The sequence below is a fragment of the Bidens hawaiensis genome, unplaced genomic scaffold (assembly GCF_021521415.1).
Source record: "Bidens hawaiensis isolate Kalapana, Puna unplaced genomic scaffold, B.hawaiensis_p1.1 tig00039761_1, whole genome shotgun sequence".
Lineage (NCBI taxonomy): Eukaryota > Viridiplantae > Streptophyta > Magnoliopsida > Asterales > Asteraceae > Bidens > Bidens hawaiensis.
Window position 1 is genome coordinate 23,914 of NW_027505628.1, and position 12,182 is coordinate 36,095.

General features: G+C 38.2%; 1 pseudogene; it reads left to right on the top strand.

Moving 5' to 3' along the window:
• Positions 1-9,785: 9,785 nt before the first annotated feature.
• LOC143614359 (ethylene-responsive transcription factor ERF109-like) lies at positions 9,786-10,720 on the top strand (annotated as a pseudogene).
• Positions 10,721-12,182: the final 1,462 nt, after the last annotated feature.

The window sequence follows — 12,182 nt, forward strand, 5'->3', positions numbered from 1 at the left end:
GAAGCATTTGGATGCAAGGTCAAGTGGGAGTCAACATTCCATCCTTGTATCATGTTTTGTCCCTTAGGTGTGACTTATGACCTATACTTGTTTCGGCTAACAAGTATGGTCAAACTTAGCGGTTCTCGGTTATGACTATATTTTGCATGTGTTTGCTTGGTTGTTTGTTTTACTTATTGTAATGTGTGGTTGATAGATATTAGGATATCCAAACCGTCACATAGGAACGACAACAAGCATAAAACGGGTTCTAATATATATTTGGTAATATCGCGTCAATTAGTTTAATTAAATGGGTTTATTAAAACTAAGCGATTACTCACATATAATAAAATTGGTTTTATTATAACTTGAACCTTGAAAATTGGTTTTCAAAATCGCCATATTACTAAATGCATGTTAGGATATGGCATAATGTTTTTCAAACTAGAATATTGGAAAACTTAAAATCCCTTTTTCATAATTACCAAGGAAACAAGTCTTACACCATCCTTTTGTATGACACTTAACGTATTAGGGAACTTTAAATGGGATAAAGGTCACCTAACCATTTTGAGCAAACTAATATACTTAGGGTAATATTAACATATTTGTGGGATAAAGGTCACCTAACCACTTGTATGTTAATCTTACATGTTTATACAAGTAGGACGACTTGAATTGGAAACCATGTGATAAAGGTCACCTAAGCATAGGATCCAATGGTGTTGATGGGATAAACATGCCAACACGAAATAAGGATTTCGAATGGTCCCATACCTCTAGAAGTTGCAAAGGGTTGCAATTGTCAAGATTGACTACCTTGTTAAATCAAATAACGGGATAAAGGTCACCTAACCGAAATTTGATTTATCGTTGGATTCTAGAATTTAATTATTATTTTAAAATTTGGAATAAAAGGGTATTAATAATTAAATTGTTTATAATACTAAAATAAAACTTTGTTAAATTTTTGTAGATGGCCGCTAACAATGCAAACACCTCTACCCATAACACCCGTAACCTATCCTTAAGAACCATCCTTGAAAAGGATCGTCTAAACCATAATAACTTTATGGATTGGTATCGCAACTTAAGAATAGTTCTCAAACAAGAAGAGATATCATATGTCTTAGACGATCCCATTCCCGATGAGCCTAACGTGGAAGATGAGGAGGCGTATAACGATTGGGTCAAGTACACCAAAGATTCGGTGCAAGCCTCTTGCCTCATGTTAGCAACTATGATTCCCGAAATCCAAAAGGATTTCGAGCATCATGGGGCATACGACATGATAACTCAATTGAAGGAAATGTTCCTTCAACAAGCTAGAGCGGAACGTTTCGAAACGGTTCGAGCGTTTCATGCATGTCGTATGGAGGAAACCCAAAGCGTCTCATCTTATGTCCTAAAGATGAAAAGCTACATTGAAAAGCTTAATAGGTTGAATTGTCCCGTGTCTAATGAGTTGGCTACGGATTTGATCCTCAACTCATTAACCAAAAGGTTTGAAACTTTTGTCATGAATTATAACATGAATGGATGGGACAAAAGCATTGGTGAGCTTCACGCAATGCTAAGAACGGCCGAAGCGGGAATGGGTAAAAGGGTTTTACCCGTTCTAACAATCAATGAAGGGAAAAGGGGACATAACTCCAACCCCAAAGCAAGTGCTGCTAAGGGCAAGGGCCACGTCCAAGGAAAGGGAAAGAGGAAAGCCATCACGCCCATCAAACCGAAGGAAAAGAAGCAAAAGGTTGCGGCGCAAGATCCATGCTTTGAGTGTGGAGAGATAGGTCATTGGAAAAGGAATTGTCCGACCTATCTCAATGCGTTAAAAGATAAGAGGGATGCGGGGCATACCTCAGGTATTATCTTTACTATACATATTGAACTAAATGTTATTTCTTCAAATACATGGGTACTTGATACCGGATGTGGAACTCACATTTGCAATTTGTTGTAGGGGTTCAAAAGAAGTAAACAACTCAACAAAGGGGACATTAGTCTCTTTATGGGCAATGGAGCAAGAGTTGAAGTCCAAGCCCAAGGAGACTACTTGTTAAAGCTTCCAAGTGGTTTGGAAGTAATTTTGAAGAATGTTTTGTATGCTCCTAAGTCAAGGAGAAACATTATTTCCGTGTCTCTTTTAAAACAATGTGGCTTTGATCTTAAATTTATAAATTGTGATATTCATGTTTTGATGAATGGCATGTTTTATTTTAAAGCTATACCCATGAATGGTATATATGAAATAGATCAAAGTGGTATGTCACATAGTAGTTCAATGTACAATGTCAACACCAAGAAACTCAAGAAGGACTTGGGTGATTCCTATCTTTGGCATTGTCGCCTTGGACATATAAGCAAGAATCGCATGCAAACTCTTCGCAAGAGTGGTATTCTAGAAACAAATGAGTATGATTCATTTGATGTATGTGAATCTTGTTTACAAGGCAAAATGACAAAGCAACCCTTTAATAAAACTTTTGAAAGGTCAAAAGAATTATTGGGTATCATACATTCGGATGTATGTGGTCCTTTTAGACCAATGACTAGGAATGGTGAAAGATACTTCATTACCTTTATTGACGATTATAGTCGATATGGTTATGTGTACTTAATGAAACACAAAGATGAAGCTTTTGAAATGTTCAAAGACTTCAAAACTGAAGTAGAAAGACAACTCAAGACCACAATCAAAGTACTTCGTAGTGATAGAGGAGGTGAATACCTAAGTGGTGTTTTTCAAGATCATCTTAAGAGTTGTGGAATTATTTCACAACTTACTCCACCTGGAACACCACAACATAATGGTGTGTCTGAAAGGAGAAATCGTACCCTATTAGATATGGTTCGATCGATGATGGCTAGAAGCACTTTACCTCTATCATTTTGGGGCTATGCTTTACTTTCCGCTGTTCGCATATTGAATATGGCTCCAACCAAGAAAGTGGAGAAGACACCTTTTGAAGTATGGCATGGAAAGGCTCCATCGCTATCATTCTTAAGAGTTTGGGGTTGTGAAGCTTATGTAAAGCAATACACCCCAAACAAATTAGAAGTCCGATCCACTAAGTGTATCTTTATAGGTTATCCTAAAGATGATTTAGGATATTACTTTTACGATCCTAGTGAGCAAAATGTTATTATTGCTCGAAAGGGTAAGTTCTTGGAAACTAAGTTCCTTGAGGAAGGAACTAATAGTAGAACAGTGAAATTTGATGAGGATCAAGAATCACAAGATGATACACAATTGGTTGATACTAGCACTCAACAAGAGGTTGTTGAAAGTGATCAAGTGGTTGATCAAAACACACAAAACGTTCGCAGATCTGGTAGAATTAGCAATCCACCTGAAAAATATGGATTTTTTGTAGAAGGTTGCTACGTGGTAGATTCGGATGAACCGACCACATACCGTGATGCAATGTCCAAGAATGATTGTGACAAATGGCTTGAAGCCATGAACGTTGAGATGCAATCCATGTATGACAACCAAGTTTGGGAATTGGTTGAACCACCACTCAACTCCAAAGCTGTTGGAAGTAAGTGGGTTTTCAAAAGGAAAACTGATATGCATGGAAACTTGGATACTTATAAAGCAAGACTTGTAGCTAAGGGTTTCACTCAAACTCAAGGGGTTGATTATGATGAAACTTTTTCGCCTATGGCAATGCTTAAGTCTATTAGGATATTATTTGCCATAGCTGCACATTATGATTATGAAATTTGGCAAATGGATGTCAAGACCGCTTTCCTAAATGGATATCTTGAGGAAGATGTCTATATGGTTCAGCCTGAAGGTTTTGTCGATCCAAAACATCCTAATAAAGTATGCAAGTTAAAGAAATCAATCTATGGATTGAAACAAGCATCTAGAACTTGGAATCATCGTTTTGATGAAGAAATCAAAAGTTTTGGATTCATCAAGAACGCTGATGAGGCTTGTGTGTATAAGAAAGCTAGTGGGAGTATAATTACCTTCTTAGTATTGTATGTCGATGACATTCTACTATTTGGAAATGACATTCCAACCATGGAAAGCGTTAAGGCTTGGCTTGGAAGTAGATTTTCCATCAAGGATCTTGGTGAAGCTGCCTATATTTTGGGAATAAAGATCTATAGGGATAGGTCAAGGCGCTTGATAGGTTTGAACCAAAGTACATACATTGATAAGATCTTGAAAAGGTTCAAGATGGAAAACTCCAAGAAAGGTTTTGTACCTATTCAAAGAGGGACCATATTGAGTTCAGCTCAATGTCCAAGCTCAAAGGGTGAGCAAGAGACGATGAAACAAATCCCATATGCTTCTGCTATAGGATCCATCATGTATGCGATGATATGTACTAGACCGGATGTGTCATGCGCTTTGAGCATGACAAGCAGATACCAACAGAATCCAGGAAACAGTCATTGGATGGCTGTTAAGAGCATATTGAAATACCTTAGGAGAACTAAGGATATGTTTCTGATATATGGATCTGGTGAGGAGGAACTCGCTATAAAAGGTTACACGGATGCGAGCTTCCAAACTGATCGAGATGATTCTCGATCACAGTCTGGGTATGTGTTCACACTTAATGGAGGAGCTGTCTCTTGGAAGAGCTCAAAACAGGAAGTGGTAGCATTGTCCACTACAGAATCAGAATACATCGCCGCTTCATTGGCAGCTCAGGAAGCTGCATGGTTGAAGAAATTCATTACTGATCTAGGGGTGGTCTCTTCCATTCAAGACCCTCTAGAAATCTTTTGTGACAACGAGGGTGCGATTGCACAAATCAAGGAACCTCGTTCGCACCAAAAGACTAGACACATAGAGCGGAGATTCAACTACATAAGGGATGAAGTTGAAAAGGGAAAGATATGTATTCGCAAAGTTGGAACTGATCAAAATCTTGCGGATCCATTCACGAAGCTCCTAGAAAGACCGAAACATGAGCGTCATGCGAGTGGCTTAGGACTTCGATATTCTAGTAATTGGATTTGATCTATTTTGTATTTACGTTTAAAAGACTTTTGTAATTTAACTCTTTTATATGATTATGGAATCTTGAGTTAAATTCTAATTTTGCATGTTTAATCCATGAATAAGTTATCTTATTCTAAAAGTCCGTAGTCGATCACATTTGTGGGAACAAATATGAAGCAAGACTATTATGAACTAGGATTGGTGGATATTCATAAGGAATGAATATGGAGCATAGGTTTGCTGCCAAAGTTCATAGATATTTGTGGGATACAAATATTGGACTGACCCGCTCTCAATATTACTACATGGAGTCGATTGACCTGATCATTAGTAATTTTGAGTAAAGGAGAATTTCATATTATCCTTAGACCTGAGATGTATACTGGGTCTTGATTTTCACCGAGTATTACACTTTGACTCTCCCCTTCGCTATTCGTAAAAGATGGTACATAAGGATGAGCTCAGGTGGAGTATGAAAGTGATAGTGAGAGGCGTATACAGTCAAGATGGAATTTGTTCCTCTTATGTGTTGAGAGTTTAGATGTCTAAGGCCTGATAAAGTTGAATTGTAAAGAGAATGATCGCCTATGTCTCTTAGATCCAACATGACATCTAGTAACAAAGGGATATAATGATAAATTCACCTAAATCATATCAAGTAAGGGACTTGAAGGGATGATGTTATTGAATGGCACTTCGTCAAACACATTAGGGGTGGTGAACTGTTGTTAGGCGGTATTCACCACTTGCATTAATTTTCTATGTATCTCGTGCAAGTGGGAGAACTAGCTCTCTGATAAGATAGACCTTATTCGCTGCCGAAGGCTTCTCATACATGTTGGATAGTGCGTCCATCATACCACGGGCTGTGGTTTCTTTCATGACGTTAAACGCCACATCTTCTGACAACGACAAAGTAATACAAGCCCTAGCTTTCTTATCTAACTTCTTCCAATCTGCTTCTAACAACTTTTCTGGTTTTTCATCCTCAAACACTACATCTAAGTCTTTCTGACAAAGTAGCGCCTCAATCTGCATCTTCCACCAACCAAACTTCTGTCCGTCAAACTTCTGTATCGAAACCTTTCCGTCTTCTGCCATGACAATGACCAAAACAAAAAACTGGATAAAACAGAGACAAACACAACAATCGCACGGGCCTGAACTTAACAACTGTTCTACTGAACTCTGTTAAACAATCAACCTATTTTAAACGCAGCGGAATAACGAACTGTAAAGCAGAAAACTGAAACTCTAACTGAAACGATAAACCTGACAAACGCGGTTGGCACTGGTTTTGGTTACTTTAACGCTTCTTCTGATTGACAACCGTTCTCCGAAAAATAGAATCTTGATTCAATGGTTTTTCGCTCGTACTTTATAACCAACTGAAAGATGACCCACACAAACTTAGTAACTAAATTTGAGCCTACTGCCCTGAAACAAAGCTTTCTTGGTCAAACCCCTTGGTCAAAGAATACCTTTTGACCATGCACCAATCAAGTTAAAAAAACCCCTTTTAACTTTGGTGCTAGTACTGAGACAAAAACTTTTGCAAACTCCAAGATAAAAGGATAATACAATTCCTTTATTTCTTGTCAACTGCAAACAACGATCTCTGCGACTCACTGTTCTTTCAAGGCACTAAACGGTGGTGATGCGGTGAACGACTTTCGGAATAGAACCTCAACTCTGATCGTCGGACGGTGACGACGGTCGTAAACCCCTAACGACGACTTGCTGCGGCAGCAACAAAACTCGGTCGGTGGTAACGAGCGGCTCTACGTGTTCTTCGTGTGATCCGAACCTAAGCTCTGATACCACTTGTTTGGATTAAACGCACACACGAACCGAACACACACGTGAAAGCAATAAATGACACGAGAATTTAACGTGGTTCGGTCTAAACTGACCTACGTCCACGGGTGGCAACTAAGTATATCTTTATTGAGTGACAATGATTACAAGTACATAATGTGGTTTATATAGAGACTGAACTAGGGTTAGTATCTTATTAAACAAGAAATCCAAACTGGGCCGGCCCAGCCCTTTGGACTTCAAATAATAAACTAAGCCTACACCGAAAGGCCTACGAAACCCAACATATATGACCGTCGTCATCTGGATGAACAACAAAATAGTCCCGATCAGAACTGAAAAATGCTAGTGCCGACTTGCATGGCACCGGCCAACCACATCACCGTCCACTTTTCTGCTTTCCATGTGGCCTTACTGCTTAGTGTTAAGAGTGCATTTACTGCTTGTTATAGTTGTCTTGATTCTGGGAGTTTGGGGTCTAAATATCTTGTAGCTTTTTCTCATATGTATCCACTTTTTGTGGGTCAAGACCAATACTGGTCCGGACGATGGCTATTTATCATATGAGCTCTAAATGATATGGACCAACATTAATTTAAAAACCTTTAAAAGAAAAGGAGATGTAAGTTATAAAGTAATGTTACATGTGGCATATTTAATTAATCAGCTAAAAGCGTCAAAAGTAGGATCTCTTTGAATTATTTATAAAGTCCATTTGTAGTGAAAAATATGTCGTTTGCTTCGATAAAAAAAATATAGAGAAGAGAAAAAAAAAAAAAGTAACACAGTCACACAATTGCCATGGGACATGCCACAAATAAAGACACTAGAATATAATTTGAAGCACATGTTTCACTGTTACTAAATACAATTTATTTAACTATAATAAACACATGATTTTTGTTTGGTTTTATAATTAGATTTTCTTGCTTTTGAGAAACTACAATAAAACAATAATACAAAAGTCAGTGTTAGTGAATGTCTATTTTGGTCTATTTTGATTCATTTACGCTATCTATAGTGGAGAGGCTACAAAATAAGGTGTTTAACGTTATGTGACACCTAGTCAGCAAATGATGGGTTTTTGTCTTTTGGGATGTAATAGTGTTGTAGCCTAATATATATGTATATATATATATATAGACACACACACAATCAATTAATATAATAATAAAGATCAGAAGGGAAGCGGCGACAATTACCCCACCCCCTATCGCCCCTAAAATCGCAGGGAGGGGGGGGGGTGTTTTCGTCGGCCAGCGCCCAATTTCACCCAAAGACCACACTCACTACGGGTGGCCTTAGAGGACCAATTGAGCCATATAACCGGCCAAAAAGGCATCACTTAGATTAGATTGGGTTTCGTGTGGATAAGCTTCGACATAAGTAAACTGAGTTTTTTCCTAGTTTTTTCCTAAATATTTTTATTTCAAATAGTGAGAATCCAATTTGCGTCTATGGGGCGAGCGGCGTTTGACTCTAAAATCAAAATGACACGAATGATTCCTCATGGTATCGACTTTTCACGAATGATTCCTCCGTCAACTAACGATATTAGTTTGAGGGGCCATATCGACTTTTCACGGTGTTAGCACACTCAAAATCAGAACCAGAGAGGAAAAATGTGGACTCTTCAATCAACAATGGCTAATATTCAACTTTACAAATCAAAGCTTCATTTTAATCCACTACCATCCATTAAACATCTCAGAACCCAATTTACACTGTGAATCTCAACACATGTTTCAACCCCTAATTACAATTCTTCCCTAACAAATTTCACTATTTATCGCCATTATTCGTCTGATCGACAAGAAAATAATGATGTAAGCGAAGAAGATGACAGTGAATATGGCGATGACGATGATGATTTAGAGGATAATGTAGTTATTTCCAGAAGTTGGGGCTGTTAGATGGTATTCAATGAAATCAAGATACGATCAATTGTTGGTTTCCATAACGATTTTGTTGGGTTTTCATAAAATTAATGATGAACAAAAGGGGTTCATTCTAGTTAGTCGAGACCCGATCTATTGAAAGAACATCGAAGAGAGAGACATGGAGATGGTGGTAGGTCGTTTTGCATGTCATCGGTGAAGATGGTGGGTTGCGACAGCAGTGGAAAACGAGTTGTCGCGGCTGTTGTTTTCTTTTTCTTATATCTGAATAGTAGACAGTGGTGGTGGGTTAGTGGGGGAGGAGATGGTGGTGGCGATGCTAGATATTGGTGGTGGTAGATATAAGTGGTGTTAGACATCGACGGTGGTGGTGACATATCATTATTATTATTATTATGATGGAGTATTATAAAAGGGCAAGGTAGTAATTTCATCTAACCTACTAACGGATATTTTAGACGGAAAAGATTTAGAAAGACACGCCTAGAAAATACGAAACTCACGTGTCATTTTAACTTTCAAAGATGCAAACTGCGCTCGTTAGAAACCACATGAATATAAAAGGTGTTTTCTCTTTCATATATTAGTTCACTACAATGTTATAAAAATGGTTTTTAACTCATATTAAATTGGAATAAAAATGATACAACCGGAAGATCAACTAGGTTAAATAGTTTATCTTCAAATTTTATATAAATTCAACTTTAACTTAAAATATAACCTAAAAGTATACGATTTCAATATAAATATAATCCAAAAGTTAAAGCACAATAAAAAAATGATACAAAATCACTCAAATTTCAATACTAGTAAAAAGTAATTTTTAAAAAATAAGGACCGCAAAATATAAAAATCTATTAGACTTAAAACCAGTTTGCTATAAAAAAGGTAACATAAAAAAAAATCACCGCTCCAATGTTCAAGCAAACTGACCAAAAATACCATGCTCAAAACAAAGATCTAATATGCCAAACTTGGTATTACCGGTTTAAAGAAAACACCGGTTCACCGTACCATAAAAATTTATTAGTCTAAGCAATGTACTCAATAAGCACGTGCGCCTTTAATCACACAGCCACGTCACTACAGCTGTTGGTATATATGCTTTTGACTTCCCACCCTCCCTGTTTCAAAACTCAATGTATAATCCAAACAATTACTTCCTCCCTTTAGAGCCAACCTCAGCCGGCCACCCACCAACACCGCGGTGGCGACTCACCAACGATGAAGAATCCTCAGTAATGGTTACTGCTTTAAAAAATGTAATAATGGGAGGCTCTCCCATTTAAAGAGCATCCATCATGATCATCAAAACGACTATGACTTAAAAATATTATCTCCGGCTGAATACGCCACCGCAACCGCAACCGCTGTTCCCGTTCCGGTGGCGGACTCTGTTCCGGATACTTGTTCGGTTTGTAAATTTAACGGGTGTCTAGGGTGTGATTACTTTCATGATGATATGAATTTTGGTGGTAAGATTAATATAAAGAAAAAGAAGAAGAAGAAGAACTTCAGAGGAGTGAGGCAGCGGCCATGGGGGAAATGGGCCTCGGAGATACGGGACCCACATAAAGCGGTGCGTGTGTGGCTGGGGACTTTTGAGACAGCTGAGGCGGCCGCTCGGGCTTATGACCGAGCAGCCATTGAGTTCCGGGGTCCCAGAGCCAAGCTTAATTTCTCGTTTGCGGATTACGCAAACTTATCGGAAAATGAACCCGAGAGGGAAAGTTTACCGAGAAAGAAGCCGGAAAGGAAGGTTCGCCGGAACGTGGAGGTGACCGGAGAAACGGAGGTGGCCGAGATTACAGAGAATGAGTTTTTGGAAGCAATTGGGGAAGAAGATGTTCAAGAGTGGATGATGAAGATGATGATGGATTGCATTGGGGATTCTGCTGATTCAACTGTGGGTGAAACTGTATGCAGTGTTTGATCATTTTGAATTAGATTTAGGTGTGTGTGTTTGATTTGTGGATGGATGATGGTTTTTTAACGTTTATGTACGTTCAACCATGTTTCATAACTGTACCGATCATTGAATCGAATGTTTTATTGGTCTAGTAGGACCAATTATTTTTAACGGTTGACGGTGGCTTATTATCTAGCTGTATTATGTATTAATATTATTTTAATGAAATAAGGTTAAATTGGTTTGAGTCCGCTTCAAAAATTGAATTGAATAATGTTTTAACTTCATAAATATATTACATGTTAGAACTTTGTAACGAGATAAGAAACCATTTTATCTTTTGGCGTGGATTTTCAGTTTTAACAAAATATGAAGCCTATCTGATCACCTGGTTTCAGGTTTAACTATTGATCACTTGTCAATTCAAATACGTACATTTACAAGGGCAGGTTATCTAGCAGGTTGAAACTCCACTGGTTTGTTTGTACCGATTTTGAAGACAACGGATATTTATAACTTTAATAACGTTAACATGAACATGAAGAAAATAACATTTGATAAAAGTTAAATAACATAAAGAAATTTATTATAAATAGATACACTTTATAAATTGTTATAAGAACCATATTTTAATAAATAGATACGAGCAATGACTAATATAATTTAACTGGAGCTATGTGATACGGATTCGTACAAATGTAAGCTAGGAACCCTAGCTAGGTAATCCTTCCTCGTAATCGACAACGAGAGAAGTCGGCGATTAAGGTTCCAATCAGCAGAAAAAAAAGATGAACAAAATTCTTTAAAATTCAAAATCTGAATTGTATTCCAGCCGATCAAAAGATTAACAAAAGTTCAAAATACTAGGAAACAAGATAAACCACATGTTCAAATTTTAAACAAACAAAATAAAAATAAACAAGATAAATAAAATGCATGCATCGGCTGGATCCAAGTCTTGGGCCGGCCCGACATCCTTTAGCCACTTTCTTCCTCTCCAACACTATCTCGGGCCTCCTCGCTATCGGGCTTTATGTTGTGGGACGGATCCGTATCATCCTCCCCCTCTAAAAAACGACTCGCCTGCGAGTCGTCCACATCGTCTCCCTCAAAAGGCGTCAGATCGGCTACATTAAAGGTTGCGGAGACGTTGTAATGACCCGGAAGCTCAATCTTGTACGCGTTGTCATTGATTCGTTTTAGCACACGAAAAGGACCATCTGCTCTCGGGTTTAACTTGCCATGCCTGCCGGGAGGAAATCTGTCTTTCCGTAGAAATATCCACACCAAGTCGCCCTCTTGAAAAACTATTTCTTTCGGTGCTTGTTCGCTTTTTGTTGATATTGTAAATTATGAGCCACAATTTGATTGCGCACCTGTTCGTGTATTGCTTTGATTTGTTTTGCTTGGTCTTCCCCCTCGGCACTAAAGTGTTCCACATCAAGTTGGGGCACAAGGTCCAAAGGTGTAAAAGGTTGTCTCCCATAGACGATGACAAACGGACTTCGACCCGTCGAACTGTTATTTGATCGATTGGAAGCAAACTCCGCCTGAGGGAGGACTAAGTCCCACCGTTTCGGGTGATCACCGACCAAACTCCTTAAAA